The 7,083-nt window shown below is 35.7% G+C and overlaps 1 long non-coding RNA gene across 1 annotated transcript in view; it reads left to right on the top strand.

Moving 5' to 3' along the window:
- LOC110270150 overlaps positions 3,837-7,083 on the top strand; it is an 18,508-nt gene continuing 15,261 nt past the window's right edge. Inside the window, exons 1-2 of the long non-coding RNA XR_002359346.1 lie at positions 3,837-3,938; positions 5,798-5,804. This is a non-coding gene — a long non-coding RNA (uncharacterized LOC110270150). The remainder of the gene's footprint in view (positions 3,939-5,797; positions 5,805-7,083) is intronic.

Raw genomic sequence — 7,083 nt, forward strand, 5'->3', positions numbered from 1 at the left:
GCCTCACAGATGTGCAGAACTTTGTTGAGACTCTCCAACACCAAACTTAGAGTTTGGATATGGGAGTTCAACACCAAACTTAGAGTTTGGTTGTGGCCTCCCAACACCAAACTTAGAGTTTGACTGTGGGGGCTCTAGTTGACTCTGCTTGGAGAGAAGCTTTTCCTGCTTCCTCTCTATGGTTGCAGAGGGGGATCCTTGAGTTTTGAATACAAGGGAGTTCTCATTCCATTGAAGGAATATTTCACCTCTGTCAACATCAATCACAGCTCTTGCTGTGGCCAGGAAAGGTCTTCCTAGGATGATGGATTCATCCTCTTCCTTTCCAGTATCCAGGACTATGAAATCAGTAGGTATGTAAAGGCCCTCAACCTTTACTAATACATCTTCTACTTGTCCATAAGCCTGTTTTCTTGAGCTGCTGACATCTCTAGTAAGATTTTAGCAGCTTGCACCCCATAGATTCCCAGTTTCTCTATTACAGAGAGGGGCATGAGGTTTATTCCTGAACCAAGGTCACACAGAGCCTTAAAGATCATGGTGCCTATGGTACAGGATATTATGAACTTTTCAGGATCCTGTCTCTTCTGAGGCAATGTCAGTTGATCCAGATCACTTAGTTCATTGATGAACAAGGGAGGTTCAACTTCCCAAGCATCAATGCCAAATAATTTGGCATTCAGCTTCATGATTGCACCAAGAAACTTGGCATTTTGCTCTTCAGTGACATCCTCATTCTCTTCAGAAGAGGAATACTTATCAGAGCTCATGAAAGGCATAAGGAGGTTCAATGGAATCTCTATGGTCTCTAGATGAGCCTCAGAGTCCTTTGGTTCCCCAGAGGGAAGCTCCTTATTGATCACTGGACGTCCCTAGAGGTTTTCCTCCTTGGGATTCACGTCCTCTCCTCTCCTCATAGGTTCGGCCATGGCGCTTATGTCAATGGCCTTGCACTCTCCTTTTCGGCTGCCATCTCCTTTACTTGTTCGAAATTTTCAATCAAGTTGTCTCTGGATTGTTGTAGTTTAGCTTCTCTTAATTTTCTCTTCAGTGTCCTTTCAGGTTCTGGATCAGCTTCAACAAGAATGCCTTTTTCTTTGTCCCTGCTCATAAGAAAGAGGAGAACAAAAGAAAAGAAGAGGAGTCCTCTATGTCACAGTAAAAAGGATCCTTATTGTTAGTAGAAGAAAAGAAGAAGAAATTCGAACACAGATAGAGTAGGGGGTTCGAATTTGGTGATGATGTGAGGAAGTAATGTTAGTTAGTTGAAACAAATTTTGAAAAGATAGGAAGTTAGGAGGTTAGGAAAGATATTTTGAAAAGATATTTTTGAAAAAGATAAGATAAGAAGATATTTTTGAAAAAGATATGATAGAAATTAGTTTTTGAAAAAGATTTGATTTTTAAAATCACAATTAATGACTTGATTCATAAGAAATCACAAGATATGATTCTAGAACTCAAAGTTTGAATCTTTCTTAACAAGCAAGTAACAAACTTCAAATTTTTGAATCAAAACATTAATTGATCATATTATTTTCGAAAATTTGATGGAAAAATAAGAAAAAGATTTTTGAAAAATATTTTTGGAATTTTCGAAAATAACTAAGAATTTTGAAAAAGATTTGATTTTTTGAAAAAGATTTTGAAAAAGATAGGATTTTCAAATTGAAAATTTGATTTGACTCATTGGCAACAACTTGATTTTAAAAAAAACTTTGAAAAAGTCAATCCAAATTTTCGAATTTGATGAGAGAAGAAGGGAAAGATATTTTTTTTTTTTATTTTTGAAATTTTTATGAAAAACATGAAAATTATGCAATGCATGAAATTTTTAGATCAAAACAATGAATGCATGCAAGAATGCTATGAATGTCAAGATGAACACCAAGAACACTTTGAAGAACATGATGAACATCAAGAACATATTTTTGAAAAATTTTTAATGCAAAGAAAATATGCAAGACACCAAACTTAGAAATCTTTCATGTTTAGACTCTAAGAAACGAAAAATGCATATGATAAATATGAAAAGACACAAAACAAAAAATCATCAAGATCAAACAAGAAGACTTACCAAGAACAACTTGAAGATCATGAAGAACACTATGAATGCATGAAATTTTCGAAAAATGCTAGATGCATATGCATGTGACACCAAACTTATGATATGACTCAAGACTCAAACAAAAAACATGAAATATTTTTGATTTTTATGATTTTCAAATTTTTTTGGATTTTTATTTTAATTTTTTCGAAAATTAAAAGGAAAAATAAGGATTCCAAAATTTTTAATATGAATTCCAGGAATCTTGCCATGTTAGTCTTAAAGCTCCAATCAAAGGGTCAGGCATGGCTTAATAGCCAGCCAAGCTTTAATCAAAATATGAGTGTAATTCAGACATGACAAGCCTAACATGCTCTATCCAAAAGGATTGGGGCATGACTCCACTGAGGTGATTAGCCAATCCCAAAGCAGTTTGGGTATGGCTTTACAGCCAGATAGGCTTCAACATACTTCATGAAATACTAGAATTCATTCTTAAAAATTTTGAAGCCATAGAATAATTTATTTTTGAAAACATATTTTTTTTTTTCGAAAACATATGAGAGATTTTTTTGAAAATATTTTTGAAAAATTTTTGAAAAGAAAAATAAAAAGAAAATTACCTAATCTGAGCAACAAGATGAACCGTCAGTTGTCCAAACTCGAACAATCCCCGGCAACGGCGCCAAAAACTTGGTGCACGAAATTGTGATTACACTTTAATTATGTAAAGTTTATGGCTCATGCCAGTTTGGGCGTTCAACTCTGGTTTTGGATCCTTTTCTGGCGCTGGACGCCAGATTTGGGCAGAAGGCTAGCGTTGAACGCCAGTTTACGTCGTCAATTCTTGGCCAAAGTATGGACTATTATATATTTCTGGAAAGCCCTGGATGTCTACTTTCCAACGCAATTGGAAGCGCACCATTTCGAGTTCTGTAGCTCCAGAAAATCCACTTTGAGTGCAGGGAGGTCAGAATCCAACAGCATCAGCAGTCCTTTTTCAACCTCTGAATCTGATTTCTGCTCTCAAGTCCCTCAATTTCAGCCAGAAAATACCTGAAATCACAGAAAAACACATAAACTCATAGTAAAGTTCAGAAATGTGAATTTAACATAAAATCTATTAAAAACATCCCTAAAAGTAACTAGATTCTACTAAAAATATACTAAAAACAATGCCAAAAAGCGTATAAATTATCCGCTCATCAATAGGGCTCATCAAAACGAGAATTTTGATACCAATTTTGAAAAATTGGCCCAAAATCAGACTGGAAGGGCCGAACCGGTTGAACCGGGACCTAAATCAGGCCCGTGGGTCCAACCGGACCCAAACACTTAAAACAAACAGCAGATCCTTCTTCCCCCATTTCATGCAACGACACAAACAAATTGGGGGAGGGAAGAGGAGCTCTCAAACCCTCATCAACATTGAATCCACCATAACTCTTCCGTCCGGGCTCCGATCGTCGCACCGTTTGTGGCCACGCGCCTAGCGCGTCGAGCCCTACCTTTCTATCAGATAATTTCACCGGTAAGCTTCATTTTCATTTCAGAATCTCTACTCCCTTTCTTTATAGTGAAATCTTGCCCAATTTTGTGTTTTAGGTTCGAGTTAGCTTCCAGAGCATATTGGGCTTGAGCTATTATGCATATGGGAATGGTAAGGACAACCTAACCCTAGCTCAATCTTACATTTATAGTGGGAAAATTGAATTTGGAACATGTATATGAATTAGGTGATTAATTGGATATATATGCATTGTAATTAAATTGGGGGTATTTGAAGGCTTATTGGTGATCAAGGCTTGGTTTGTGGTTGGTTTATTTGAGCTTGGAGGGGCTGTGTTTTGCTTGTGAGGTTGCCTTGGATTGAACGAAGTGATCGGCCAAGGTATGGTTTAGGTTTCGTAAGGTGTTGTGAAAACTTAGGCTAGAAGAACCATAGGTTAGGTTGAATTGGTTAATTGCATTACATGTTTAGTCTTGTGAAGTTATTGGATAAATTTATGGATGAACTTGTATTGCAATTTGTGAGTTGTTGAAATTGTTGAGTATGTATTCTTGTGTTTCAGCTAGTGTTGGAAGTTATGATCATGATTTGTTAGTGTTAGATATGTGTGCTTGAGATCATTAATGAGGGGTTGATGAAGATGTTGATATATGTTAATAAAGAGTTGATGTATGTGTTGAAGGGATAATATATGTAAAGTGTTGATATATGTTGATATAGTTTGGTGGTTAAGGCTTGTTGAATTGATTAAAGGTAATTTGGTAGAGGTTGTTAATGAAATGGGCTGATATGTTAATGATATGTAGGTTTTGATGCTAAGGAATATGGAATTGGTGAAAACGAGGTTTGGAAGTGAAATGGTAAAAAGTGAATTTCGGTGAAATTTGAAAGTCCATAACTTACCCCTCAAATTTTCGATGGAATTGTGGTTTATTTCAAATGAAAGATGATTTTTAAGCTTTTAAACGATACCAATTTTGTGAAAAATGGAATTTTGTAGAGGAAGTTATGGACGATGAAAGTTTGGTATAAAAACTATGCTTGCAGGGTCACAAAATCTGGTTGTAACAGCTTTTTGGGCATTCTGACAATTTTGGAAAAACGCCCATCCACGCGTGCACGTGGCTCATGTGTACGGGTGGCATGGCATTTTAGCGATGCATACGCGAGAAGCCATGTACGCGCGTGAAAAGCTGAAACGCATGATCACGCGTACGCATGACTCACGCGTACGCGTGGCTGCTGCCTGCTGCAAAATCGGATTTTGGCTGTTTTAAACCAAATTTTTCACTTCTAAACCTCCATTTTCTTCCTTTTAAGTCTTAAAGTATGGTACTAGGTCCAGTAGATAAATGAAGCTAGGAAAATAAGATAACTTGAGGATGAAGTAAGAGGTAAATGATGGCTTTTATGAAGAAGATAAGAATATTAAAGAAGTTTAATGATAAGGCTTGATAATTGATGGTGTATTGACAATGAAAATGAAATGGCTTATGAATAATGATATCTGAGATACGAGTTTCCCTAGGTAAGAACTGTGGCTTACCACCACGTGTTCTAGGTTAAATCTCGACACTCTGTTGACCCTAAGTCGTAAGGGTGACCGTGCACATATAAATTCCTGGGTATGGATAGCCCCCATTGAGTGATTACTTTATGTTTGAATGTAAAACCTATGCATAGGTTCTTGGGGATGAGCGACGGGGGACAGTCTAAGGTTTTCGAACTTGTCGGGATGGCTGGATAACCGACAGATGAGCCTCATCAGCCATAGGACAGTCATGCATCATGTGCACTTGTTTGTTTTTATTGCTCTGCATTTCCTGGGTTTGCCTAATTGAATATATATCTCCTGCTACCTGTTGAACTTGCTATTTGCACTATCTGCTTATTACTTGTGCGTGAACTTGTTTGGTTGTTTGTCTCTGCTGAATTGTGGAAGACGGAGGGATGGAGGAAAGGGTGATATGGCTTGGTGTTATGTTAGGTTTAGAATTGAGTGAGTTTAAGCAGATTTAGATTACCTACCCCTATTATGGCTTCTATTTAGTAACTAAGCTTTATAATTGTATGACGAAGTTCTAGGATTGCCTCTAGCATTCCCAAGACCTTATTTATTATACGCGTGACACCTTTACCATGCTAAGAACCTCCGGTTCTCATCCCATACTGTGTTGTTGTTTTTCAGATGCAGGTCGAGAGGCTTCTCGCTAGGCGTCTAGAGCCTTGAAGCGAAGTAGTTCCTAAGTGTATTTTGGATTTCGATTTATACATATATGTATATATATATGTTTAGCTTACTCTCCAAGTAACTTGTGTATGCTGCTCCTCATAGAGGTTGAGGGAGAGATATGAGCTTATTTTGGTATTTTGGTGTATTTTGGGATACCTATGTATGTATATATGTATATATCTATATCCTCCGGCCAGCTTTGGCTTCGCAGGCTAGGTCAGGAGCTAGTTACGCTGTTTTTTTTTTTGCTTTCCATTCCTCTTTTGTTTGTCTTTATCAATACCTTTTAGGTTTCTTAGCACGCAAGTAATCGTATCTCTTGAGCGTTGCACTTTTCATTTTGCGATTTTGTTTACCCGTTTGTTCAAGACTCCCAGTATATTGTCTTTTCCACTATTACATATATATCTTTTGCTGTTTAGAGGTCCGTAACACCACACTACCTCTATTCTACGACTTAAGCGTAAAACTCTGTGTAGTAAGGTGTTACAGATTACCCTAATATTAATATATTCACATATCTTAGTACAAGTTAGATTCCTCATCATTGGTGTCAAATACGCAGAGATGGACCCACATGTAACAAAGAGGGGGCATTTGCCCCCACAAAATAAAAAAAAATACTAATACTTGTATACATTTATCTTGTATTCTATTATGTTTATTCTAAAATAAAATATAAATAATTTTTGTATTTTATGTTAAATTTTTTTTGTTAAACTTAACATATAATAATAATAATAATATTATTATTAAATTTGAGTTAGTATAATAATAATAATAAATAAATAAATAAACTCAAAAAATAGTGATAATTTTCATTATATTAATTAATTTAAGTGAATGTGTGTATATTTCTAGTTTTTATCAACATGTATAAATAGTTCTAATTTTAAAAAATTTTAAATATATCTAAATCAATTTGGGTTGGTCGAATAAACAGCTTAGTCGTTTATTTAAACAAGTGTTGGGAGTTCGAATTCTATCTGGTATGTATAACAATTGATTGGCCAATTACAGACTCTTAAATAGGACTCAAATTTATGACAGATTAGTCCTTAACTTGTTGGGTATTGTGAGAAACCAAAAAAAAATTCTATATCTAAATTTTATTATATTTTTGCCTCATTATAAAATTTCTCTGGGTTCGTCACTGCAAATACAGATTCCATCTCTTTAAGTAGTTCTCATGCTTGCAACATGAAATTGTGACACATATCGAGCATTGTAATCTTTACTTTATTTTGTAATTTTCTCTTTGGTAGTTAGACATTTTCAGTCCCATTTGTTAAC

The sequence above is a fragment of the Arachis ipaensis genome, chromosome B01 (assembly GCF_000816755.2).
Source record: "Arachis ipaensis cultivar K30076 chromosome B01, Araip1.1, whole genome shotgun sequence".
NCBI lineage: Eukaryota > Viridiplantae > Streptophyta > Magnoliopsida > Fabales > Fabaceae > Arachis > Arachis ipaensis.